This window comes from Copadichromis virginalis, linkage group LG6 (genome assembly GCF_057382275.1).
Source record: "Copadichromis virginalis isolate Kocher_CV1m ecotype Utaka linkage group LG6, C_Virginalis_male_GT1.1, whole genome shotgun sequence".
In the NCBI taxonomy this organism is placed as follows: domain Eukaryota; kingdom Metazoa; phylum Chordata; class Actinopteri; order Cichliformes; family Cichlidae; genus Copadichromis; species Copadichromis virginalis.
This window is the reverse complement of record NC_140623.1, coordinates 7,196,096-7,222,724: the sequence shown is the minus strand read 5'-3', so window position 1 is coordinate 7,222,724 and position 26,629 is coordinate 7,196,096. Positions and strand designations below refer to the sequence as shown.

The window sequence follows — 26,629 nt, the reverse complement described above, 5'->3', positions numbered from 1 at the left end:
GTTTGATGTAAATAAATTATCTTTGAATCTGACAAAAACGAAATTCATGATATTTGGCAATCGTGTAAAGGAGGAAGAAGTCATTATGTCCATTAATGGAGAATTGATTGAAAGAGTTATTGAATTTCGCTTTTTTGGGTGTAATAGTAGATGAAAATTTGACGTGGAAATCACATATTGAGTATATTAGAAAGAAGATGGTTAAAAACATTTATATTTTGGGAAATGTAAGAGATTTATTAGACTACAAAGCAATGCGCATTTTATATTTTTCATTGTTTTTCTCATACTTAGTTACTGTGTCGAAGTTTGGGGGAATACATATGAGAATACTATAAAACCTCTAAACTTATTACAGAAGAAAGTGATACGAATGATTCTGTCATGGTCCTGGGTCGAGTGACCCAGTGTTTGAGTTTTATGTATCTTTTGTATTTATTTGTGCTTTAGCTTAGTAGGGGGAGACAACAAGACTAAACAGCAATCTAGAAATTAACTAGGTGAACTAAGCTAAGGCACAAATAAATACAAAAGATACATAAAACTCAAACACTGGGTCGCTCGACCCAGGACCATGACAGTTAGGACCGGAGATAAATGTTAATGTTGGTTTGTTCCTTGATTTTTGGTGCCCACTTGCAATATAAGTTGGATTGTAGATAGGGGGCAGGGTTTAATAAGAATATTTTTTTCTTCCTGCTTTACTGATAGAAAGTGTGGTTGGTTTGTCTGAAAGAACTAACTGTGGAAATTTTTGTACCAAGTGTGAAATAAATAAATAAATGAAATGAAAGTGAAAGTTTAGACTGGGCTTGTATGAGTGGGGGTGAATGAGGCATGTTGTATAGAGTGCTTTGAGTACTCCGGGAGAGTAGAAAAGCGCTATATAAGAATCAGTTCATTTACCATTTACTCTACAGGAAAGGGCAGGGCAGGCTGTATCTGCTGCGGAGACTCAGGTCTTTTGGAGTGAAGGGCCCACTCCTGAAGACCTATGACTCTGTGGTGGCCTCGGCTATCTTTTAGCTATCTTTTTTGTCTGCTGGACAACCTCTTGTGGGAATTATATCATTTTTATATCATGTTTATTCTTTTATATCCTTTTTATTAAGCTTTGAGCAGTGGCAGTTGATGAAAACATTTATTCAATTTATTAAACATATAGTTTAATCATGTTATTACACACATTGCATATGTGCTCATGAGAGAGTTAAGCACTCAGTCCTGTGAAGGTCGTCGGAAGCTTCGTTCAGCGTGATGTCTGAACTGATATATTGTAGGAATGACTTGGAGTGCTGTGAATGAATGCACAACATGCTTACATACACACAGACATTAAGTACAATTTCTAGGGTAAAGGTGAAGCACATCTTGCTCTGCTTGTCTCTGCTTAGTGACGCAGAAGGTGTTAAAGATAAGCATGCCATGAATAAGTCTACAGGAAACATCTGGAGAAGCCAGACAACCATATAAGGCAAAATGCTGTTGAACACGGAAACTTGTTTAACTGTCATTAATTATAACCTATGCATGTGATATTCTTTCTGACGCAAGAAGAGGCATGAATCCTGACATAATAAAACTATTCTGAAAGTATGTTTTGACGGGAGATCTGTGTTGACAATATTGAGCTGTGTATCTTCCCATACATGTGTTTAATAAAATCATTGTTTTGACACACTTGGACCAGTGGTCATTTGTCTCACACCTCAATCACGAATCGGGACACTCTCTACCGGGGGACAGGAAGAGACTGAACAGGCCAGCTCTGCTCTACACTCAGAAAAATTATGGTTCTTAAATGGTTCTTCAGATGTCTTCATGGTTCTTTAAAGAACCATCATACGTCAAAGAACCTTTTTATTTTGTGGATGGTTCTTCAGCTATTACAAATGGTTCTTTAAAGAACAAACGGTTCTTCATCCTTAGCAATCTAAGTTTGATGGTGTAAATGGCATAAATATTTATTCACTATAATGAGGCTGTGAATTATACTGTGTGTTTTCTTTGTGTGCATGTGTGTGCGAAGGGGAAGGGCGGGATACCTGGCAATTACCCTTTAAGAGAAGATGGTAGGAAACGTAATATTTACACTGAACAAAAATATAAACGCAACACTTTTGTTTTTGCTCCCATTCCCCATGGGATGGACGTAGAGACCTAAAATTCATTCCAGATACACAATATAACCATCCCTCCCAAACATTGGTCACAAATCAGTCCAAATGTGTGGTAGTGGGCACATCTGCTATATTGAGATAATCCATCCCACCTCACAGGTGTGCCACATCAGGATGCTGATCTGACATCATGAGTAGTGCACAGGTGTACCTCAGACTGCCCACAACAAAAGGCCACCCTGGAATGTGCAGTTTTTTGCGCTATTGGGGGTCTGGGGACCCAGAACCGGTCAGTATCTGGTGTGACCACCATTTGCCTCATGCAGTGCAACACATCGTCGCATGGAGTCTATCAGATTGTCAATTGTGGCCTGTGGAATGTTGGTCCACTCCACTTCAATGGCTGTGTGAGGTTGTTGGATATTCGTGGGAACTGGTACACGCTGTCGTATACGCCGGTCAAGCACATCCCGAACATGCTCAATGGGTGACATGTCCGGTGAGTATGCTGGCCATGCAAGAACTGGGACATTCTCAGCTGCCATCTGCCCTGAACAATGTGAACCATGATTCATCCGTGAAGCACACACCTCTCCAACGTGCCAGACGCCATCGAATGTGAGCATTTGCCCACAGAAGTCTGTTACGGCGACGAGCTGGAGTCAGGTCAAGACCCCGATGAGGACGACGGGCATGCAGTTGAGCGTCCCTGAGACGGTTTCTGACAGTTTGTGCAGAAATTGTTTGGTTGTGCAAACCAATTGTTCCAGCAGCTGTCTGGGTGGCTGGTCTCAGATGATCTTGGAGGTGAACCTGCTGGATGTGGAGGTCCTGGGCTGGTGTGGTTACACGAGGTCTGCGGTTGTGAGGCCGGTTGTATGTGCTGCCATATTCTCTGAAACGCCTGTGGAGACGGCTTATGGTTGAGAAATGAACATTCAATGCACGGGCGACAGATCTGGTTGACATTCCTGCTGTCAGCATGCCAATTGCACGCTCCCTCATTGCTTGTGGCATCTGTGGCATTTTGCTGTGAGACAAAACTGCACATTCCAGGGTGGCCTTTTGTTGTGGGCAGTCTGAGGTACACCTGTGCACTACTCATGATGTCAGATCAGCATCCTGATGTGGCACACCTGTGAGGTGGGATGGATTATCTCAATATAGCAGATGTGCCCACTACCACACATTTGGACTGATTTGTGACCACTGTTTGGGAGGGATGGTTATATTGTGTATCTGGAATGAATTTTAGGTCTCTACGTCCATCCCATGGGGAATGGGAGCAAAAACAAAAGTGTTGCGTTTATATTTTTGTTCAGTGTAAATAAAAGTTGGAAATATTTGCAAACAATAGACACAATACACACATTCAAATACTGTACTTTAGTTTTAAATTTTAATGAAGTATTACTATTTTCTACTCCAAGGCATTACTTTTGAGATTATTATATATTTTTGAAAATATAGCATAATGATAATACTAGTTATTGTAAACTTTACAAACCACCCAGCAGTATGTAAAGTCAAATTATAAAATACAAGTAAATAACAATTTCAGAACAGAATGTCAGTGTAATGAACACACACTTCATTTTGACAAAGCACACTGCTTAGGTAAATGATCTGAGTAGTTGTTCATCACTGAGCAATTTGTTAATATGTGTTTCGAGCCAAATAAATGACAGGGAGAGAGAGAGTGATGTCAGAACACATCATACTATAACCTCCCGGGAGCGGATGGAGGGGGTCAGTCGTTGAGATGCGCATGCGCAGACAGAGTGTGCGAGCGGCGGGCCTTGACCTTTTGGGGGAAAAAAACCTCACGGACGGTGACAGCGAAACGGATAACAGTCTTCAGTACCTGCTGGCAGGGCCGTGCAGAGAGGTTTAAAGGGGCGGGTGCTCAAAGTTAAAAAGGGGCACATTGAACCAGGCTGAATAACAACAACACACATTCATCAAGAATCTAATATGGGCAACAAGGCAAAGCAAACGTAGCCAATGTTTTACCTGATGGGTGCAATGTTGCTATTGAGGGTTTGCTGTGGATAGTGCTGGAGGGCAGGGCTGTGTTGATCTGAGACTGTAAACATTAAAAAGTCCATAGGAGAGATGGTAGCTGATTAAACAAGTATCATGAGATAATAACAAAATGCAAAGATTGGTGACAGCACTTGGAACCATAAGGCAACAAAAAACTGTGAGAAATAATTTAGGCTCCGCCTGTGAATCACTCTTTGCTTCTCTTCTTTCTTCCATCCCATCACTCTATATCACTCTCCACTTGCTGTCTATCTGAGAACAAGGCACAACTTGCTATTGCAATAAACTATAATTTAATTATCCACACCTAACAACTCTTGCACTTAATCTATAATAAAATGATGACAGAAAAATGTTATAGCACTGCCTTTAGTAGCCTCACACAGCTTCTACTGTTTCCTCCTCATGTCCTTACCAGGCATGTCTGGACAATGTTATATCATGAGTAGGGATGGGCACCGGTTCTGACATAAATGGTAGTAACCAGACCGAAAAGCAGCGCACATTTCGGTGCTTTATTTCGGTGCTTTTTTTTCCTGAGCTGTGATACACTTCTAGCCAATCATTTTACGTTTCCGAGGATAGTAGGCGGGTCCAGGTACGTACGTTCTTTTAGAGCAGAGCTACAGATTAAAAATGCCCAAGCCGAAGCGGTCAAAAGTCTGGCTGTACTTCACAGCAAAATATGCAAACTCAGCAGCCTGCAACAAGTGCTTTAAGCTGATACTGTCAAAGGAGGTAACACCTCGAATCCGATGAAACACCTGGCGACACATAGCATTTTTTTTAAAAAGCCGAGAAATGCGCCGTATTTGATAGCTTGCTGTGAGACCTCACACCGAGCACATCTACTGTGGGTGTGGTGCCTGTTATCGGAGCAACATGTTAGCAACATCCCCCAAAAACCCGAAGAGGAGAGTCCTGGCCCCTAGCCCTGACAGTGTAGCAGAAATGATGAGGATGATGATGCAGCAGTAGCCATTCTTCTCTGCGTGAGTAGCTTAATGTTGTTCGTGTGTAATTTACGTTGAGTAGGCTAACCACGTTATTACATTAATGCATGTAAGGTGAACTAGCAAACATCATCATAGCTACATGCGGCTGTCTTCTTGTTTGATGGCAGGTACTCCCTTCACCCTGGCCAAAAAGGCTAAAATGACCAAAGAAAAAGAGGGAAACGGCTAAACATGAGAGGTTTTTGGACAAAGTTTGTGTTTTTTCCATTGTTTAAGCACTGCTTCCAGCCAAGAGTGATACCATATATGCCCCATAGCTGCAGAAAAGGCTAACATTGTTATCTTTTTACAAAAACCAGCTGAACATGAGAGGTTTTTGGACCAATTTTGTGTTCTCCATTCTTTAAGCACCGGTTTGAGCACCGTTTGAGCACCGGCACCGTTTCAAAAGTACCGATTTGGCACCGGTATCGGATAAAACCTAAACGATACCCATCCCTAATCATGAGTAATATTTTTTTTTTAAATCCATCTAAATAAAACACACACATGCACGCACACACAGTGAGATTTTAGACCTTCTTCAGAATACTGTATATACTATGGGCATCACGGTGCTGATCCAGAATCCTTACATTATTATTTATTACTAGAGCTACAATAAAATAAAATACTATATACAATGTATATAGTATTTTATTTTAATTTTATTCTATTCTATTGTGTACAGTATCTCATAGATATATTATTCCAGTTCCAATTTCTCTAATTTCTCTATGCAACTTTGCACTGTCCACTGCTGTAATAAAACAAATTTCCCACACGTGGGACTAATAAAGGTTATCTTATCTTATTTTATCTTGTCTTATCTTATTAAAATGTTACTGTGTGTCTTGCTTTGTTTTTAAAAAAACAACAACAACAAAAACGTAATTTTCTATTTTTCTCCCTTTTAATCATTGTCTCTTATTTGTTTAGTTATACATACTCTTCCACTTTATTATAATTTTGCACTACAATTGTACAACGTCTCCTCCATGTATAATATTTGCTGTTATTGTTCCAGTTGAAATAAAGCTAGAGGGGGGAAAAAATAAACAAAAAACAAACAATCAGCCAATCACGAGTTTTGGAGCTCGGCGATTGGCTGATTTAATGCGTGATTGGAGCATGCATCTTATTGCTCCGAACTAACAGACGTTTCCAGCCACTCCGTTTCGCCGTTTTTCTCAAAGGCTTTGCATTTGAAGAGGAACAAACAGCAGCTAGGGTGGAACATTTTCACCTGACACATACCTGACAGCAACTTTTCTTACTGGCAGAGCTGTTAGCGGACACGCCTGTGCATCAAAGCTCCCGACCGGACAGAGAAGGGCGCTGGAGAAGCACGCGGGACTGCGTCCACTAAACCCGGCGAGAAAGGGAAAGAAGTAGGAACCTTGTTATTTATAAATTTCTTATTGTCTGTGGGGGTTCTGGTAGTGTTAGCATAACCGCTCTCGCTGATATTTTTCACCTGTTAGGTAAGCTAACTTTTTTCTTTTTCGTCAGTCTGTGAGCAGAAACCAGATTTAACCAGTTTGAAGACACAAATTTCACCTCTTAACTTTATTGTCCGTTGTTCTTTCGACACATGGTGCTTGTTTAGATTTTCTCCTAATTAAACCGCTGGTAACATGGATAGGTTTATGCACGTAACAAAGTAATGTCATTGTAATATTACAGTCCTTAACTGTTAATGACGGAAAGCAGCGGTGAAAGCCCAGAGGCCGCTAGCTGAATTTGATCTCACATTTTGCTGCTAAATAAGATTATTAGGCCTTAATACTCTGAACAGCTCCCAAACCTGAGTTGGCCTGTATCTCACTGCTGTTAATGAAGACCAAAGGTCTTTCGCTCGCTAAATGTTGACTTCAAATTAGAGTCTGAGTTGTTGTTAATGTTTATCCTTCTGTTTTTAAACGGACATTTTAGTTTTAGTGTTATCAACAAAAAATGCATGTCCTGCTTCAGCAACAGTGAGTTAGAAGCTCTTCTCCTACTGGGTACTCCCGCTATTCTGTTTTCAGTTGTCAATGTTTTTTGTCCCTCCAGATTTTCCACTTATTTCTGTGTTCAAGGGTGTAGATTTGGTTTTGGCATTGGTGGGGACAGATGATTCAACCACCGAACCCTGCCCTGTTTCTTTGTTTTTCCTTTTTGTCTCAGCTTCTTGATAAATTAAAAAAAAAAGGGAGAAATATACTTGCCTACATATGCTATTCTACATGCTTTTAAACCATTTAATTCATAGTTTAATATGTGAATTATAAAATGTTAAATTACTATTAAACAAATGTATTTTATACTTTAGTTTACTTCAGCCTAGAGCTGGGTGATAGAACGATAACGATATGTATCGCGATAGACCTCGCCGCTCTTGTCCTCTTAAAAAAGAAAAAAAAAAAAAAAAAAAAGGTCAGCCAATCCAAATTAAGTAGCGCAGAGCCGAACCAATCACAGCCGCAGCGTCACGTCGCGTGACTTGTTACGTACAGCACAAGTGCCAAGCCGCACGTGTGTTTGTTTGGGAAGCAGCCAGCGGGTAATGGAGCCAGCGCGTAATGGAGGAAATGAGTGTGCCGACTAGAAAAATCAACCGAGCGTGACCGAAGAGAAAACAGATGATGGTTCCAACGCCGGAGAGATTGTCGAACGGAAGAGCCATAGAAGTTCCGTAGTGTGAAGGTATTTCGGCTATTTCAAGTCTGACAAAAAACAGAGTAGCGTGCACTGTAAATTGTGCCGAAAGCAAGTCTGGAAATACAATAAACTGGTGCATGCGTCACACTGTGCGCCACGTTATTGTTTCGGTGAAATCAATTTCTACAATACTGTTACTGTTAATTCTACTCTCTGCAGTGTTTAAATGCTTACATATACACACAGTTACTGTCCGTCCACACAGACGACTCGGTTCTGCTTCTATGCCCCAGCTTTGTTTACTTTTTCCCACCGAGGCTTCTAGACTTCTGATTGGCCAACATTTCTGCACGGTTAGGAATCTAGCGCCACCTGCTGCTTTGGCATGTTCATAGCAGCGTTTTCCTTCATTTCTGCCTTTATGTGTGGACGGGATTATTTTTTAAAACGAAAACGGAAAATCTCCGTTTTCAAAAATACCTGTGTACGTGTGGACGTAGCCTCAGTCTCTGACTGGAAGCGCTAATTCGTCATTCGGCTTTTGTCAGACTAAAGTAACTGTTAAAACTGTTTGAAAAGCTCAGCTATACAACAAGGAGAGATTGAGAATTTCCTTTTAGTTCTCAGTTTATTTGATATTGACAAAAGTTAGTCAGTTTTGTCTGTTCTTCTGTAAAACAAACTAAGATTTATTTTTAGAATTTATATTTTGTTTCTAAGTGGAATTGACAAATTAGGCTGTTTCGTTTGTTCTATTTTGAAACTTAAACGCTTTAGCGGCTGCCTTTTGTGTAGTTTGCAATATTTGCCTTTATTTATCTGAAAAAGTCTCATGTTCCTTAAGTACATCTACCCTGTTGAACTTATTATGGGAAATAAATATTTAAATAAAAACAAGCTGCTGATTATTTCACATTTTACTTGTGAGCAACGGCACATTTAAATCTTACAAATATAGTTATTTGGCTTATATCGTGATAGATATCGTTATCGCCTGAAATGAAAAAAACATATCGTGATATGAAAAAATCTCATATCGCCCAGCTCTAGTTCAGCCATATTCCATATAAATCAGGTATCATACAAAAATAAAAATAGCTTCAAATACAGTCACGACAATAAAAGAATATGACTTTAAGGACTTAACAACATTACTTCAGTTATAGTACACCAACATCTCTTATATACATTAGCACTAAGGGAACACTGAATGACCTGGTGGGTTTTGTCCATAAAACTACTCATAGCTATGTAAACTTTAAATATCTGCTCGTTTTTTTTAAGACATCACACAGTTGCAAAAGTGCTCTGACGTTTTCGGAGACCCACCAGCTCGATAGCTAGAGGTCTTTCGCTACTCAGGTTAAACATGATATATAAGTCACTCAGATCATTTAAAAATGTTATTGTTTGGCTTTTTTCAGTGTGTTAGTTGTTCCTCAGTAAATTGGTTTGGCTGAGATTAAAGTTAGAGTTTTTACACAGATGAATAAATGTCAAACAGAGAACTGATTAAACAGAAGTGTGAGATGGTAGAGAATTTACACCAGTATCCTGTTATATTTTACATAGAAAGAACAGATGGCAGAATTTATTAAACTCCACCGAGTCCACCAATCTGCAAATTTCATTGAAAGTTTAACAAATTCAAATTCAAATTTTATTTGTCACGTACACAGTCATACACAGTACGATATGTAGTGAAATGCTTGGACAACTGCTCGTGACCTAAAGAAAACAAAAAAGGAAAAGGCTATGAATAAGATAGGAAATAAATATGAAAAATTAAAAAGGGTAAATTTAACTAGGAAGGAATAGAATATAAATTAAGGTTAAAAATGAAATAACTGTACAACACAAATTAGAATGAAGGGTAAATTTAACTGGGAAGGAATAAAATATAAATTAAAGTTGAAAATAAAATAACTGTACAACAAAATACACAATATAGAACTATATAAGAATGTATGAAGAAATCTAAATATAAATAAATATATACACAATAACAGCAGCTGTACAAGTATTAACCGGAAATGAAGAATATAGTGACCAGTGTTGTGCAAAACCAAAGTCCAGAAAGTCCAGTGTGTGTGTAAGAACTGTATGTGTGGGTCAGTACTGTGTGGTGGTGTGATTGAGAGACCGTATCGCCTGCGGGAAGAAGCTCCTCCTCAGTCTCTCTGTGTTGGTCTTCAGGGAGCGGAATCGCTTTCCTGACCTCAACAGAGAGAACAGTCTGTTGTTGGGATGGCTGAGGTCCTTCACGATCTTCCTGGCCTTGGTCCAGCACCGCCTGCTGTAGATTGAGTGCAGGTCAGGGAGCTCGGAGCGGATGGTGCGCTCAGCTGACCGCACAACCCTCTGTAGAGCTCGTCTGTCCTGCATGGTGCTGTTCCCGAACCAGGTTAAGATGTTTCCCGCCAGGATGCTCTCTATGGTGCACGAGTAAAAGTTCCTGAGCACCTTGGAGGGCAGTTGGAAGTCTCTCAAGCGTCTGAGGTGGTAGAGACGCTGTCGGGCCTTTTTCACCACGGTGTTGATGTGACAGGACCATGACAGGTCCTGCGTGATGTGAACTCCGAGGTATTTGAAGCTGTCCACTCTCTCCACTGGGCACTCGTTGATGACGGGGGTCTGGTAGTTCCTCTCCTGCTTAGTGCTGAAGTCCACTATCAGCTCCTTTGTCTTACTGACGTTTAGAAGGAGGTTGTTCCTCTGGCACCAGTTCTCCAGATTCCTAATCTCCTTCAGGTAGGCCGTCTCGTTGTTATCAGAGATCAGGCCCACCACGACGGTGTCGTCAGCAAACTTGATGATGGTGGTGGAGCTGGTAGTGGCTACACAGTCATATGTGTACAAAGAGTACAGCAGGGGGCTCAGAACACACCCCTGGGGGGCTCCAGTGCTGAGAGTGGTGGAGGCTGAGACATGTCCGCCCATCCTTACTGCCTGCGGTCTGCCAGTTAGGAAGTTGGAGATCCACTGACACATAGATGAGCTGAGTCCCAGATGCTCCAGCTTGGTGGTGAGTGTGGAGGGAATTATGGTGTTAAATGCAGAGCTGTAGTCTATGAAGAGCATTTTAACATAATTCCCCCTTCTAGTGTCCAAGTGAGTGAGTGATGTGTGGAGGAGATGAGAGATGGCATCGTCTGTGGAACGATTTGGACGGTAAGCGAACTGTAGTGGGTCCAGTGTGTCTGGTAGTGAAGAAATGATGAAGTCTCTGACCAGGCGTTCAAAGCACTTCATCACTACTGAGGTGAGGGCTACAGGGCGATAGTCATTGAGAGAAGCAGGGTGGGGTTTCTTCGGGACAGGAACAATGATGGACTCTTTGAAGCATGTGGGGATCACCGACTGAGATAAAGAGATGTTGAATATCTCAGTGAACACAGGAGCTAGCTGGTATGCGCAGTCTCTTAGGATACGACCTGGGATGCCGTCTGGTCCTGCTGCTTTCCTGGTGTTCACTCTCTTGAAGGCTCTCCTTACTTCATGCTCGGAGATGACGAGCACGTTTCCAGTGCTGGCAGTATCTTCCTGTCTGCAGCCGTTAGCGCCGCTAACACTAGCATTGTTGGAGACCTTAGCTGCAGCCTCGAAGCGAGCATAGAAAGTGTTCAGCTCGTCTGCCAGAGTCACGGCCGCGTTCGTCATACCGGTTGTTGGTGCTTTATAGTCCGTTATTGTCCTTAGTCCCCGCCACAGGCTCCTAGAGTCACTCTGTTGGAGTTGTGACTCTAGTTTCCTCCCGTAGCGCTGCTTCGCCTCTTTCACTGCCCTCCACACGTTATATGACGCGGCTTTGTACGGGTCCATGTCCCCCGTCATGAGTCCCGTGTTGTAGGCAGCGGTGCGGGATCTCAGAGCGTCGCGGATGGTTTTATCCACCCACGGCTTCTGGTTGGGAAACGTTGTGATAGTCTTTGTCTCCACGGTATCATCCGCTAGTTTCCCGATGAATCCCACAACCGCTTCCGTAAACACGTTGACGTCATAGTCGGAGCTGTTTCTGAACATGCCCCAGTCTGCGTCATCGAGTGCGTCCTGTAACGCGGCCACCGATTGATCCGTCCAGCGCGCGACCTTCCTCTGAACCGGAACTTCCTGTTTCAGCCTTTGTTTGTATTTTGGCATGAGGAAGATGGCGGCGTGATCAGATTTGCCAAACGGGGGGCGGGATTGTGCCTTGTAGCCGTCCTTGACCGTAGTGTAGCAGTGGTCCAGTGTCCTTTCACCCCTGGTGGGGCAGGTGATGTGTTGATAAAAGTTCGGCGCTGCGCGTTTGAGGTTGGCGCTATTAAAGTCCCCCGTCACAATAAGCGCAGCGTCCCGGTGTTGTGTCTGGTGCTGTGTGAGTGCCTCATGCAGCTCGCATAAGGCGGTGACCGTGTCCGCTTGTGGTGGAATATAAACGGCACTTACAATGACCGATGTAAATTCCCGAGGTAGATAAAAAGGACGACACATGATGGACAGTAGTTCCAGATTTGGTGTGCAGGAGCGTGTGAGAGGAACAACGTTCGCACTGTTGCACCAGTTGTTGTTCACCATTAAACACACGCCGCCTCCCCTTGACTTCCCCGAGTCCCGTGTCCTGTCCATGCGGTGAACCGAGAAGAACTCGGCCGGCTGGATGGCGTGGTCCGGCACCGCTGGGTTCAGCCATGTCTCGGTGAAGCAGAGGAGATTGCAGTCCCGAATGTCTCTCTGGAACTTTATCCTGGCCCTGAGGTCGTCAAGCTTGTTCTCCAGTGACTGGACGTTGGCGAGCAGGATGCTAGGCAGAGGTGTGCGGTGTGCACGAGCTCTCAGCCTGTTCCTGACGCCGGCTCGCTTCCCTCTAGGCCGCCGCCGCTTCCCTTTGTTCTCCCTCGAGATCTCACTCGGCCAGCTCGGATCCGGAGTTAAAAACTTCGAATTGTGAGTACATTGTAAACCAATAGAAACAAGAGTGTCACTGTCATACCTAATGTACCCAATGGTGATGATTTGCCGATTTAGAAACGCTGAAAACTAACTTAAAAAACAAAGACAAAGAAAAAGTGGTCGGAGCAGTCGTGACGGCAGCCGACCTCACCGGCGCCATCTTAAATTATCATCTCGTCTTTATTTTTAGTTAGCACATGCCTTAAACACTTCAAGCTGTAAGCTAATGATAGTTATTTAAGAGCAGATGCATGCTGGTGCAATAAGCTGTACGTTTTACGTCCAGCGGATGAATGATCTGATTAGTCAACTAATTGCAAAAATCATCAGTGACTAGTTGACTATCAAAATAATCTTTTTGTGGCAGCCCTAGTAGTCATGTTCTTAAACTTCTGGTCGATGTCTTCTTTGAATTTATTCAGTTCGTGTTTCATTTGACCGGTAATTTCTTCTTTGAATGTTATGAAGTCCGATTTCAGGTTGTTTTGGAGTAGGGCTGCTCGATTATGGCAAAAATGATAATCACGATTATTTTCACTGAAATTGAGATCACGATTATTTGACGATATTTATTTAACCCTTTAAGACCTACTATAGAACCAAGTCCACCAGAGCTTATATTATTTTTTTACATGCTGTAGTGCCATTTGTGGGAGCATTTCAAGTTGCTATACATCAATACAACTGTTATAGCCCATATTTTAATAATATGTATGCATTAAGTCCATAGTATCAGAATCAGAATCAGAATCAGAATACTTTATTGATCCCTGGGGGAAATTATTTTTTGTTACAGTGCTCCATTTTAAACCAACATTAAGACAAGACAGACAATACGCTAACTAAGAATAGTACAATATATACATATATATACATACATACATACATAAGTCACTCATAAATAAATAGTTGGAAAAGAAAATAGTTGGAAAAGTAATTACATAAATTGCAAAAAAGTGCAATAAACTACAAAAAAAATTGAAAATCGCTTTTGTTTTGTTTACATATATTTCTACTTGGAGAAATTTAAGAGGTTTATCCCTCGAAACTTTAAATACAATAAAGTTGCAAAAAATAGTTTCCCACCACAGGAAATTTATTTTGAGTGTCTTCATAGTTTTATTTTGGAGATACAGCAATTTTTATATACTGCAGGAAAAACAAAAAACAATCCTATGATGCAAATTTGCAAAGAAAACAGCATGTGCATCATTTCACTGTGGGAAGTGTTACGAACAGCTGATAGGATCGGCAAAGCGTGTTTCTGGAATATTATGTTTTTGTTCCTGCAAGCGCTTTTTATGCAATTTTTGCAAAGCTATATGTGGAACGAAACCGTGACCGAGGACAAGCTGATGGCATAAGATGTAAGTACAACTCCTCCGGTTTCATATGCAAAACAAATTATTGCGCTAGCTTACACGGTTCAGGTTCTACAGGGATTTAAAGGGTTAACAATGACTTTAAAAAAATAATATAAAATAGTGTGCAACACCACTGAAGTTTTTTTTTTTTAAACTCTCTTTTCAACCAACGGCAGTCACTCTCCAAATAACTTCTGCTTAGCTTTCCGAGCTTCCCTCGGGTCCTCTTAATCAGCGGTCTCCAACCTTTTTTGCGCCACGGACGGTTTATGCCCGACAATATTTTCATGGACCGGCCTTTAAGGTGTCGCGGATAAATGAGGGAGGGGCTAATAATCGGCTCAGTCATTTTTAATGATCGTTGAAAGCCCAGATCGTAATCGTGATTAAAATTCGATTAATTGAGCAGCCCTATTTTGGAGGGATTGAATTTGTTTGCTAATACAGTCTAGCCCGTTTTGAAAGGTAGCCATATTAGCTTCGGGTGCTAGCTTGTCCTCGTTGTTCAGGTGTTTTATGTCTTTACCTTGGGTTTCTGGGGATTTTTTATTCTTTGCTTTTGTTGTCCCTCCCCTCATCTTCCAAAGTTGTTTTGCCTCAAGCTTTAATTCGTGTTTTAGCTGAGTTTATCTGGTTGGCTTTCGGGAGGTCTGTACTTATGTGACCATACTGCTCTACCGTCACACCGGTGTTCTGACAAACCATCCTACTTTGGCGAAATGTCCTACCTTAAGTAGTTTATGCACATTTCTGCTGTCACAGAATACTTCCAGGACAAATTTAAGTAGATATGACGGTTTACCACTTAACTTTGCCCATCAGAGTGTGTTTGTAGCTCTTATTTATAAAGCCAGGATGGTTTGCCACTTCATTTTACCCGTTCAAGTTTCTACCTCTCATTAACAAAGGTAGGACAATTTGCAACTTACTTTTAGCTGTTAAAGTATGCTTGTAGGTCACATTCACAAAGGTAGGAAGGTTCACAACTGAATTTTAGCTGTTAAAGTATGTTCTAGCTAGTGGTGCAACGGATCAAAAAACTCACGGATCAGATCAATTTTCAGATCAGCAAAAAAAGACAAGACAAATTTAACTGTCCGTTTATTTATTTAAGTATGTTTTTCCCTATAAAAAACATTCAACTGTAGAATCATTCCACACAATTATATAAAAACAAATTAAGGTGCATTATAGGGCATTATAATTATTTCCTTTAATGTGTATACAATCAAAAACAACTTAAAATGCAATTTAAGGTATCATTGCTTCTTACTTTGAACATTTGGAGAATGAAATAAAAACTAGCTTATGTCCACATCATCAAAAAAGAAGAAAGAAAGCAAAGCAGATGTGAGGTTATAACTTCAAATTTTTAAAAAAAAAAAGATGAGGATGTCTACATTTTCTGGGGAGCGTGTAGACCTCTTTGCTGTAACGATGTCCCCTGCTGTTGAGAACACCCTCTCGCTAGGCACTGAAGTGGCAGGCACAGCCAGATAGCGTCTTGCCATTATGGCAAGGTGAGGGTGTTTACAGTCATTACTTTTCCACCACGTCAGTGGATCACCATCCACTGGAATGCCACTTGCTGCCTCATAGGATGCCACCTCCTCTTTGATGGTGTCAAAAGCCTTGCTGCCCATGTCCTTCTGTACAAAGGCGTCACCAAAAAGCTCTGCCATTGCCGGCTTCTTTTGAGGAGGACATGTGTCTGCTCCTGTTGGTGCTGCTTGACCCTACAGGGAAAGTTACTTTATTGATTAAAACAATTATTTTTAAATATTTCATTGACATTCAAATGTGGAAATAACTTTGAAGAAAAACATTATCATTAAAAATAAAAAATATATAATTTCTAAATATTTATTTTCTTTGCCTCTTCACAGTCTGCAGTTCCAAGACTGCTCACAGTCTCAGTAGTGAGATCACTGTATGTCCTCAGGCGTAGGGCCATGTCTAGGTGAGACAGGGACTTGAACCTTGGATCAAGTGCAGTAGCTCTGTGAAGGTCCTCCTGTAGGGCTGGTGGTGAAGTGTATCTGCGCTTCAGGTCCTCTCTAATGGCAGTCTTGACATCTCTTGTGATGGTGCTGTCTTCCTCACTTGGGACCATGGCTTGTAGGATCCTTGTTTTCAGAAGCAGGATCATGGACACAGATGGTGCAGCTTCACTGCTCAACAGAGTTGTGGTTTGAGTGGTTTGAGCAGCTGGAGGACCTTCTCTGCCACTCTAACATCATCATCAGACAAGGTGACGATGTCTCTGACATTTTTCTTCAGGGTTTTGTCTGTTAATGCAGAGTATATAGTAGGGCTGCTCGATTATGGCAAAAATGATAATCACGATTATCTTCACTGAAATTGAGATCACGATTATTTGACAATATTTATTTAACCCTTTAAGACCTACCATAGAACCAAGTCCGCCAGAGCTTATATTATTTTTTTACATGCTGTAGTGCCATTTGTGGGAGTATTTCAAGTTGCTATACATCAATATAACTGTTATAGCCCATATTTTAATAATATGTATGCATTAAGTCCATAGTAACTACATTAATTGCAAACAAAAGGAAAATGGCCTGCATTTGTATAGTGCTTTTCTAGTACATTCAGTCATTCACACACTGGCGATAGCAAGCTACATTGGAGCCACAGCTGCCCTGGGGCACACTGACAGAGGCGAGGCTGCCGGACACTGGCGCCACCGGGCCCTCTGACCACCACCAGTAGGCAAACATGGGGTTAGTATCTTGCCCAAGGATATTTGGCATGCAGCCAGGAGGCAGCCTGGGCTCGAACCACCGACCTTCTGATTAGTGGCTGACCTGCTCTGCCACCTGAGCCACAGCCACCCAGCACAGCCACCCAGCACAGCAAACAAGTGCAATAAACTACAAAAAAAATTGAAAATCGTTTTTGTTTAGTTTTTTTACATATATTTCTACTTGGAGAAATTTAAGAGGTTTATCCCTCAAAACTTTAAATACAAAAAAGTTGTAAAAATAGTTTACAACAACAGGAAATTTATTTTGAGTGTCTTCATAGTTTTATTTTGGAGATACAGCAATTTTTATATACTGCAGGAAAAACAAAAAAACAATCCTATGATGCAAATTTGCAAAGAAAACAACATGTGCATCAAAATAAACTATTTCCAGCTGTGGAATTCGAGTTCTAAGCATCCCAGCAACTATTCAGAAAAGTCAAACATGACTTATAAAAACACTAGTATAGGCTTTTAAGGCCTACAAGTAAAAAACGACATTTTCTGCGAAAATGACGTCACTTCCGGTTTCGGGCAGGAAATGCGATAGTTCGCGTTGACGTCTTTTTCAAAGTGGGAAGTGTTAAGAACAGCTGATGGATCAGCAAAGCGTGTTTCTGGAATATTATGTTTTTGTTCCTGCAAGTGCTTTTTATGCAATTTTTGCAAAGCTTTATGTGGAAGGAAACCGTGACCGAGGACAAGCTGATGGCATAAGATGTAAGTACAACTCCTCCGGTTTCATATGCAAAACATTATTGCGCTAGCTTACGCGGTTCAGGTTCTACAGGGATTTAACCCTTAGATGCACACGTGGGGTCAAAAATGACCCCATGGGTTGTTTTTCTTCAAAATCTTTAAAATAAAAAGTTGTAATATATTCATATTCCAGGTATTCCTCATAAAATATGTTTGTAACATGAGGCCATTTGCATTTTTATTAATTTTTTTCATTAATTAAAAAAAATGCCGTTATTGTATCACTACTCCACTCTTCCACAAGTGGGGTCAAAAATGACCCCAAGCAGTTCCTATGGAATCTTCTATGAAACTTTCATTCTTAGCAACTCTGACTGTCCCACTTACACATCTTATGGATCAAGAATTAATTTTTACACAGTAACATACATGATTTATAGTCAGGGCTGCACATAAGTGGTTCGCTGTCAAAATAAAAGTATTCCCGGAAATTAATAGAATACGCGCTTCTTTAGCGGTGGAGGAACGCCAAAGTAATTGCTTACGGAGCTTGCTTCTTCGACATCTTTAGAGTTCTGAACAAATGTCTGTCCTCCTCCAGAACGTCTAATGTACGCAAACGAGCGTTCCAACTTCTTATCTGGTGCACGTCTTTTATTTTGACAGCAAATGCGCACCTGAGGACCATTTTTGTACAGCCCTATTTATAGTTTCCTGTGCATTTCAAACATTGTCCTTTCTGATTTTTTTTTAAATATTTAAAGTAACATGGCTGTTATGAGAACAGCTAGGATCCCTGTGGACCTTGCCCTATAAATGATCCCGGACGGATGGGATGAAGAGCCCATCGGAGGCACTGACTCAGAATCTGACATCTCAGATATAGAGGACCCAGACTACTGTCCCCCCCACCCCACCCCCGCTGGACAAGGCCAGTCAGATACAGAGGAGTCCTCTGATGAGTCCTCTGAAGAGGAAATGAATATTGAGTCTAACAGAATGAGCCCCTCTTACTGCTCTAGCCACAATATTCTGAATTAGTTGGCCAGGGCTTGCACCTGGGTTTAGTACTGTCTCCCCAATAGATGCATGGAAGATGTTCATGTCTGATAATTTAATAGAAGAGGTGCTGACATGCACAAACATGGAGGCACAAAGAGTAGCCACAGACAGGGGAAAAGAGTGGAAAAATATAATCAAACATAAGCTCCTGGCCTTCATTTGATTGACCATTCTCGCAGGAAGTGAGAAGAACTGGGATGTACCAGTCAGTGTGTTTTTTGGGAGTCCTCTGCATAACCCATTGTACAAGGCCACTATGTCAATTCAAAGATTTAAAGATATTTGCTGTTTCTTGCACTTTGATGACAAGAGGACCAGAGCCTACCGACTGAAAACAAACCACATGGCAGCTTTCTGCTACATATGGGGCCTGTTCCTGGTCAACTGCAGGCAGAAATTCATCCTCAGTGATTGTGTTACAGTGGATGAACAACTTGTGCCTTTCAGAAGGAAGACCCAGCTTCTGCAGTATATGCAGAGCAAGCATACAAAAGTGATACAAGTGATACAAAAACTGCAATTTCTTAAAATTTATGAAAAAACTAATAAAAATGCAAAGGGCCTCATGTCACAAACATGTTTTATGAGGAATATCTCAAATATGAAAATATAACAACTCTTTGTTTTAAAGATTTTGAAGAATAACAACCGAGTTTATAGCAAAATGCATTGTTTCTATTTGGGGTCATTTTTGACCCCACTCGTGGAAGAGTGTAGGTATTGGTAGGTTGTGCATCCAAGGGTTAAAAATAGTTACACAAAACGGAGTGTGCTGCTCTGACCGGCTTTAAAGGGTTAACAATAACAATGTATCGAATAATGACACACTATAATATAAAATAGTGTGCAAATACTGATAACAGTGCAAATGTTTGCAATATAAGAAATAAATGAAAAATGTAAACATCTATGTTTAGTGAACTTTGCAGTGTTGCTCTGTGGTGCAGCTACTACATCGTAGCAAAGTTTACACATTGTCTACTTCATCCACGTCTAACTCCGCCAACCCATAATGTTTCCACACAACTGAAGTTTTTTTTTACCTCTCTTTTCAACCAACGGCAGTCACTCTCCTCTCCAAATAACTTCTGCTTAGCTTTCCGAGCTTCCCTCGGGTCCTCTTAATTGTTGTGATGCGTGTTCGAAATGGAGAGCGATGCGCTTGATTTACCACACGGAGCAGCGCGAGAGTAAAGTATGAGGGAGGGGCTAATAATCGGCTCAGTCATTTTTAATGATCGTTGAAAGCCCAGATCGTAATCGTGATTAAAATTCGATTAATTGAGCAGCCCTAGTATATAGCTGTCTGCTGCTCAAGATAACGCTCCAAAATAACATAAGTGGAGTTCCACCTTGTTGGGACATCATGTATGAGCTTATGAGTAGGTAGCTGTAGCATATCTCGCTTGGTCTTAAGCACATGAGCAGCTGTTGAACTTCGGCGGAAGTAGGAAACCACCTTTCTTATCCTCCCAAGGAGGCGGTCCATCTTACTCACTTTAATTCCCTTTTGGGATGCTAAATTAACTGCATGTGCAAAGCACCCTATCTGTGGGCCCAGTCCTGCCTCGTTCACTGCATTTATTTGGTTTTTAGCATTGTGTGTTGTGACTGGGATATTGGTATTGGACCCAAATGCTGGACTCTTTAATGAAGGCAGTGCGTTTATTTACAGTGAAGTAAATAACAAGTACACAATAAATTCCCGTAGCTCCCTAGACTCCCGTGTCGTGTCTCACTCCAACGTTCGTGCTCGTGCTCGCCACTCCCGTGTTTCTGCACACCCCGTGCGTGTCCTTTTCTGCTCCACGCTCCTCCTTCACGGACACAACAAAGGCAGCCATCAAACACCAACTCACGTGGGCAAACACGACCGGCAATATGCAGACACACACTAACTTGGAGTGTAACTTAATGATCCCGCGTTGAGGAGCTCTCAGCTACACTCCTATGTAGCTCCCCGGATGAACCAGATCAGCTGCAGGTTTGTGAGGTCCTTAGGCGTGGCCAGCCACCTGGCAGGACACACCCAGCAGGCCTGAAGACTCCTGTAGACCAGTGCTCAGCACACACACACACACACACACACACACACACACACACACACACACACACACCCACAAACCAGGTAGCAGCACCAAAAATACACATGTCCAGAACTGCCCAGAGACCCTGGGTCGCTCACACCCAGGACCCTGACAGTTTGAATCCTTTGCTTGCACTATACGTCTGCACAAGTTGCACACCGCTTTGGTTACGTCCTTGGGTTTACTTCTTTCATCTGGTTTAAAGCCAAAGAAAATCCAAATTGTCGACTTTATATTTTTTGGGGGCAATTAATTTGTCCGTGTTTAGACTTCTTAAATCAGTCCGTGATTACATGATTACATTGCTCCACCCACCAAAAAGCATGCGTGAATATATCGCCCAATAATCCTAAATTGATTATTGGACTTAGGTTTGTCGAGCTGGTGCTGCTGTGGAACCAAAGAAAACCTGCAGCTGTTCAACGTCAGACAGTTGTTTATCACAGGTATGTTGTCATTAGCGTCGGTAGGCTCTGTTTGAGCCTCTGAGGAGGTCTTTGTTTTCTCATGATGAAATTTGGGGGATCTGATTCTCCATTAAGATCATAAAGAGTCCTGGCAGAAAACACTCAGTTCTTGTGCCTCTGTGGCTGCAGACTTTTGCTCCGTGTCAGGTGACATGTGTTTTGGTGCTGTCGTTGTGAACAGGGGCAGGAGTGGAACCAGACTCCTGAGGCCTGGCCATGACGCTGATTCAGTGTGATGTTAAAGATGAGTGAATACACTAGAGATGGACCGATCCGATATTACGTATCGGTATCGGTCCGATACTGACCTAAATTACTGGATCGGATATCGGAGAAAAATAAAAAATGTAATCCGATCCATTAAATATCACGAAAGCACCTCATAAAACTTGCAACACGCGTAACTCACCTCAGAACGTTAGCACGTCGGAGCAGTATGCATCACGTGATAGAGCGGCTGTGGCATTTGTGACCTGTCGGTGGTCTGGATAGCATGTGGAGCTTCGCTAGCAACCCGGCATTTCATCTCCGACAAAGTTATCCCCGAGAGAAGTAAAGCAAGTGTGTAAGTCCATCTCTGAATGTTTGTAAAGCATTCCTGCGTTAAGCTTAACAAACGATATATGGAGCGACTGCCTCTTCTTGCTGCTACTTCAATCATGAAACTGCTTAATGATCAGCTGATCGGCTTTTCTGTCGCGACTCCGTCTCTCTGGTTTGTTTTTGGCCCACTTTGCACCAGAAAGAGGAAACCAGCGGCTGAACAACAGCAGCGCTTGATAAGCTGTTGTTAGAATGTATTTATTATTACTTTCTACTCGAGGATCTTTTGTAGCTGACGGCTGGTAACTGTGCAGGGGCGGATCTAGCAAAGTTTAGCCAGGGGGGCCGATAGGGCATTAACAGGGAAAAGAGGGCACAAAGACATACTTTTCTTTCTTATTCTCATTTAAAATGTCTAGCTTTTAATAAATAATTATCTGACACCCAAAGTTTTAATTTGATGTAAAATGAATAGAAGTCAATTACTGTATATAGTAACTATTAAGTCTAATGATATAGTACTTTTTCCTTTGGGAAGGTACCATCTGTGCAGTCTGCAATTTTGTTGAAGAAAGATGTTGAATCTATTTAATATTTCTTGAAAAATAATTGATTTCTGTGCATTTTTTTTTCACACTGCATCAAATTAAGGTTGATTACGTCGATTAAGCATCATGAGGTGGAGCGTGAGGGGTGGTTCCCTATTTTTTATTTATTTATTTTTGTTGTTGCTGGGAGTTGGAACCCTATTAGTTAGGTTGCTTAATATTTACCCTAAGTACTCTTTAAAATACCAGAATAGGGAGGATGGTGTAGGTTTAAGTTTATTAGATTGATCAGTATTGCTGAACTATGAAATTTTTTTTTTTTTTGCATACAGGTATAACAGAATAGCTTTAGTGTAGTTGTTGTTTTAAACTTGAGTATGAACTTATACAAAATGCAGCAAGATATTAAAAAAAAAAACCAGTTTTGTTGATTAAAAAACACTATATCGGATTCATATCGGTATCGGCAGATATCCAAATTTATGATATCGGAATCGGTATCGGACATAAAAAAGTGGTATCGTGCCATCTCTAGAATACACCCCAACCCAGCACCAGAGCCTGAACTGGTAACAAAGGCAGTGATGAACAGTTCATTCATAAATCTGTGATATAGTTTGTTTAATTTGCATCTGTATTTCACTTCCTTTGAATAACGTAATTTATCTAGTTTCACACTGAGGTTTGAATTTTAGCTCATTGGTTTCTTTCTTTATCCATAGGGTCTAATATGATGTCATCCTACCCTGTGCAGCTACAGGTTTGAGCTGGTAAGGTCAGACACCAGTGTTGGATGAGAAGCCCTGGCTTATAGTCTCTGCTCTAATTAATTTCAGAGGTGTTCTTTCAGGTGCAGGCCGTGTTATTACTGGTCCATTTTGACCAATAACAATTCCTGGTCTCTTCTACTCAGGGCAGGCCACTTGCTTGTAATACACCTCGTCTTGAGCTGCATACTTCACATCTGTGTGACGAGTCTGTGTCCGCAGTGCTCTCCATATTCTCTGCGAACTTTTTGCTTCTGTAAAAACTTTCTTGATGCATCTAAAGCACAAGTGTGACTTGCTGTCACGGCTCAACGGCACGAGGGAACAGGGATGGACACAGGCGCAGAAACCAACCCGGAAGCGAGGTGACAGAAAACAAATGATTTATTTCCGCCCACAGGTAAACAAAGGTGAAACACAAAGCGACGCCACCACACTAGTGGCGCGTAGGATTCGTCGGTGATAATGAGGGCGACCTAGACACCTCTAGGAGACGGCTGAACAGCGGGGACAGCGGGGAGGTAGAAACAGGACTAGGTAGGGGCCGGGGGCACTGGAACAAGAGGAGATCACGATCAGAGGGATCCAGCAGACAACCAATAATCCTCCGCAGTTGAATTGAATTGCCTTACTTGGTTTCAGATGGAGGGGACAGGTGGAGCGGAAAACCCGGAAGCGGTCGAGGCGTGGGGAGGCAGGCAGGTGAGCGGTGGGCCGGCAGGCCACGTTGTGTAAGCAGCTGGCGGCCCAGGTCCAGGAGGACGGGAGCGAGGGGAACAAGATCTCCACTCCGGGTGCTATCGCTGAGGACAAGAAAAGACAGGTCAGTCATCACACGGCGTTAAGACAAGGTTTAGGATGCTCCACTGAACTAACATGGGAATAGCAGATACTCAGGCGATGAGTGGTTGAGAGCGCAGGTCTGATATACCGCTGGCACGATTGCTCACAGGTGGTCAGCCAGGGAGGGGCAACCGGACTCCGCCTAAAGGAGGAGGAGCCGCTGTCTGAGACCTGCAGGTGCCCAACCAGACCATGACACTTGCTGCCTAGAAGGCACAGCAAGGAGTGTTGTATTGTAGCCAAAAATGTGTTCTTTGCCATAAGAGCCCAGTCCATTGCAGTGTTCCACTGGCAGCAGTTACTTGCCTTGACATTTTTGTTTCTGGGAGTTCTTGATTGCGTTCCTCAAGCAGTCCATTACTCCATGGGCCGTATGCAGCTGTTGTCTTTACCTCTGTGTTGAAATTTTCTGCCATGTCTCTCACGTCATTGTCATTAAACTCTCCCCCATTGTCACTAAGTTGTTTGAGAGGAGCCACGTGCACGCATCGCGTCATGAACAAAGTGTTTGACAATTTCAAAACATTTCTGTGAGTTTAGGATTCTGCCTGCACTAAACTGGTCAATAATGTGGGGATACCACTCATGGTTAAAGTTCACACAGTTCCACAGACACAGTCTCATTGTATTCAGATGTTGGTGTTGCTAGTGCGAGTTTTCTTGTGTCTTTGACATATCAATATTCACAAACAGTTTTCTGCAGGATTGTGTGGCATTCTGCATCGTTGTCCTAAGCTTTTTAAAGTCACATGTAATCGTGATTCCCGTTTAAATCTTACAGGAAAAAGTAGAATAAAGTTACTCTGTGATGTTTTTTCAACTTGTTTCAATTTTAACGATTCCGTTTTTTGAGCAGAAGGTGTCCTGCTTGCCGTGGTGCTGGGGACAGGAGCTCGGTGAGGGGGCGCTCCTGGCACAACCCCCCTTTGTGTGAAGATGCACCAGCACTGCTGCCCGGTCAAAGTCTTCAATATCATGAGCAACCTCAAACTGTCACCGTGTAAAAGTGGCTCGACACCAAGACACTCACCACTAAGCATGCGCAGCAGGTGCTGCGGTGGAGGGACTAGATTCAGGTGAAACGCTCAGCCGGCTTTTAAACCCGCAGCTCTGTCTTTACCTGATCATTTTTTCCAAATTTAGATTTCTTTGACTGCCAACATTAAGACCGCCAACACTACACGAAGGTGGTGGGAGGGGCACACAGCCTAACAGGACGCTGCTCAGGAGGACGCAGAGACAGCGTGATGGAGGCTGGACTGGGTTCTGCTGCGTACCCGAGGTCATCACAGGTATGTCATCATCGGTGCTGCCGGACTGCGTTTGAACCTCTGAGGAGGTCTTTCTTTTTCTCATGATGAGATAGAGACCATCTGATTATCCCATATGATCATGAAGCATCCTGAAAGAAAACATTCAGCTTTTCGAGCAGCTGTGGCTGCAGATGTTTGCTCTGTGTCAGCTGACCTGTGTTGTGGTGGTTTCTGTGTGAACAGGGGCGGAGGGCTTCTACCAGTAACGAGTCAGGCAGGAGCTGAAGTGGTGCGTCGATGTGGAGAGTAGGTCAGCAGAAGGAGAGCACATGTGGTACAGACATACACATAATCCTTAACATCCTGAACTAAAATGAACCACCAAAACAAACTGAAGGAGGGTATGTTGCGATTGTTCCCAGGATGGCTGGTGTGTGCAGAGTAGATACCTTGTGAAGGGACACTAGAGGGAACATACTGGCGATTGGGGGTTACGGCATCTCTCTTTGTGGGTTACAGGACGCATGTCTGGAAGCGATAGTGAAGTTAAATTGTGTGAAAAAAAGGAGACCATCTGGCTTGTCCAGCGTTGAGTTGGTTTGCCGTCTGTCGCTGGATGATTGTACTACTGGATGATTGTACTACTGACGTTAGTGTTCTCACAGCTCCTGTGGATTTGTGCTTAGTTTGTGACTTCCCTTCTCTTCTGCTTCAGACCTTCCCCCCCGGACCTGCGACCTCCCTGCCGTGTGAACGTGTGTGAGTGTGGGCAAGAGGACGTGAGCGAGTGTGAGAGAGCTACCCTGTGATTCCCTGGAGTTTTGGATTCCCTTCACTGTATACAGTATATATTGTGCACTGGAACTGTAAATAACTGCATTTTGGAGACATCTAACCGCTCTGCGTTTGAGTCCCTATAACCAGATCGTGACAACATTTGAATTTAAATGTTCAATCTTTCAAATAACGGACAGATATTTGTGAAATCATGACACATTTCTGAATTGTTGTCGGAGTGTTAAAGAACAGCTTTGAAATTCTCATGAGTTGTTCGCATAAAAGAAAAATCAACATCATAATGCGGCTATCCCTTCGGCGCCAGCTGTGGGCTGAAGGCTGGAGCCGAACAAAAACACCCTGATAACGACTGTGTTTAGACTCTTCTTCCCACTCCATGCAAGGCCACCTTGTTGGCTGGTAGACTTTACTTAGCCTGGTAGGGCAAAGGACACTGTCTCCGCTGAACTATGGACCAAGGTTTTAATAGTTTTGCAATTTTCATTAGTTTTTATTTTTATTTAGTTTTGACTTCAGATTTTCAATTCTATATCAGTTTTAATTAGTTTTTACCATTTGTTTGGTAGTTTAGTTGAGTTTTTATTTTTTGAAAATCCTTCGTTTCAGTTTAGTTTTTATTAGTTATAGTTATAGTTTTAGTCTTGTTTGCAAAATGAGCCACATACCAGGGGCAAGACTGTTTTTTTTTTTTTTTC

The 26,629-nt window shown here is 42.2% G+C and overlaps 2 long non-coding RNA genes across 4 annotated transcripts; one reads left to right on the top strand and one right to left on the bottom strand.

Annotated features, from left to right (window-relative positions):
* The first annotated feature begins 6,326 nt into the window (after positions 1 to 6,326).
* On the top strand, positions 6,327 to 26,615 carry LOC146707091 (uncharacterized). 3 transcript variants are annotated; one of them, XR_014920748.1, is made up of 7 exons: positions 6,327 to 6,552; positions 23,441 to 23,577; positions 23,683 to 23,863; positions 24,740 to 24,959; positions 25,027 to 25,175; positions 25,380 to 25,446; positions 25,852 to 26,615. It is a non-coding gene; the product is annotated as an uncharacterized LOC146707091 (long non-coding RNA). The 3 variants fall into 3 exon arrangements; XR_014920747.1 differs by lacking the exon at positions 6,327 to 6,552 and adding an exon at positions 22,995 to 23,043; XR_014920749.1 differs by lacking the exon at positions 23,441 to 23,577.
* LOC146707092 (uncharacterized) lies at positions 23,407 to 24,074 on the bottom strand. Its single transcript, XR_014920750.1, has 3 exons — positions 23,917 to 24,074; positions 23,673 to 23,843; positions 23,407 to 23,593 (listed from the first exon to the last, which is right to left on the bottom strand). It is a non-coding gene; the product is annotated as an uncharacterized LOC146707092 (long non-coding RNA).
* Positions 26,616 to 26,629: the final 14 nt, after the last annotated feature.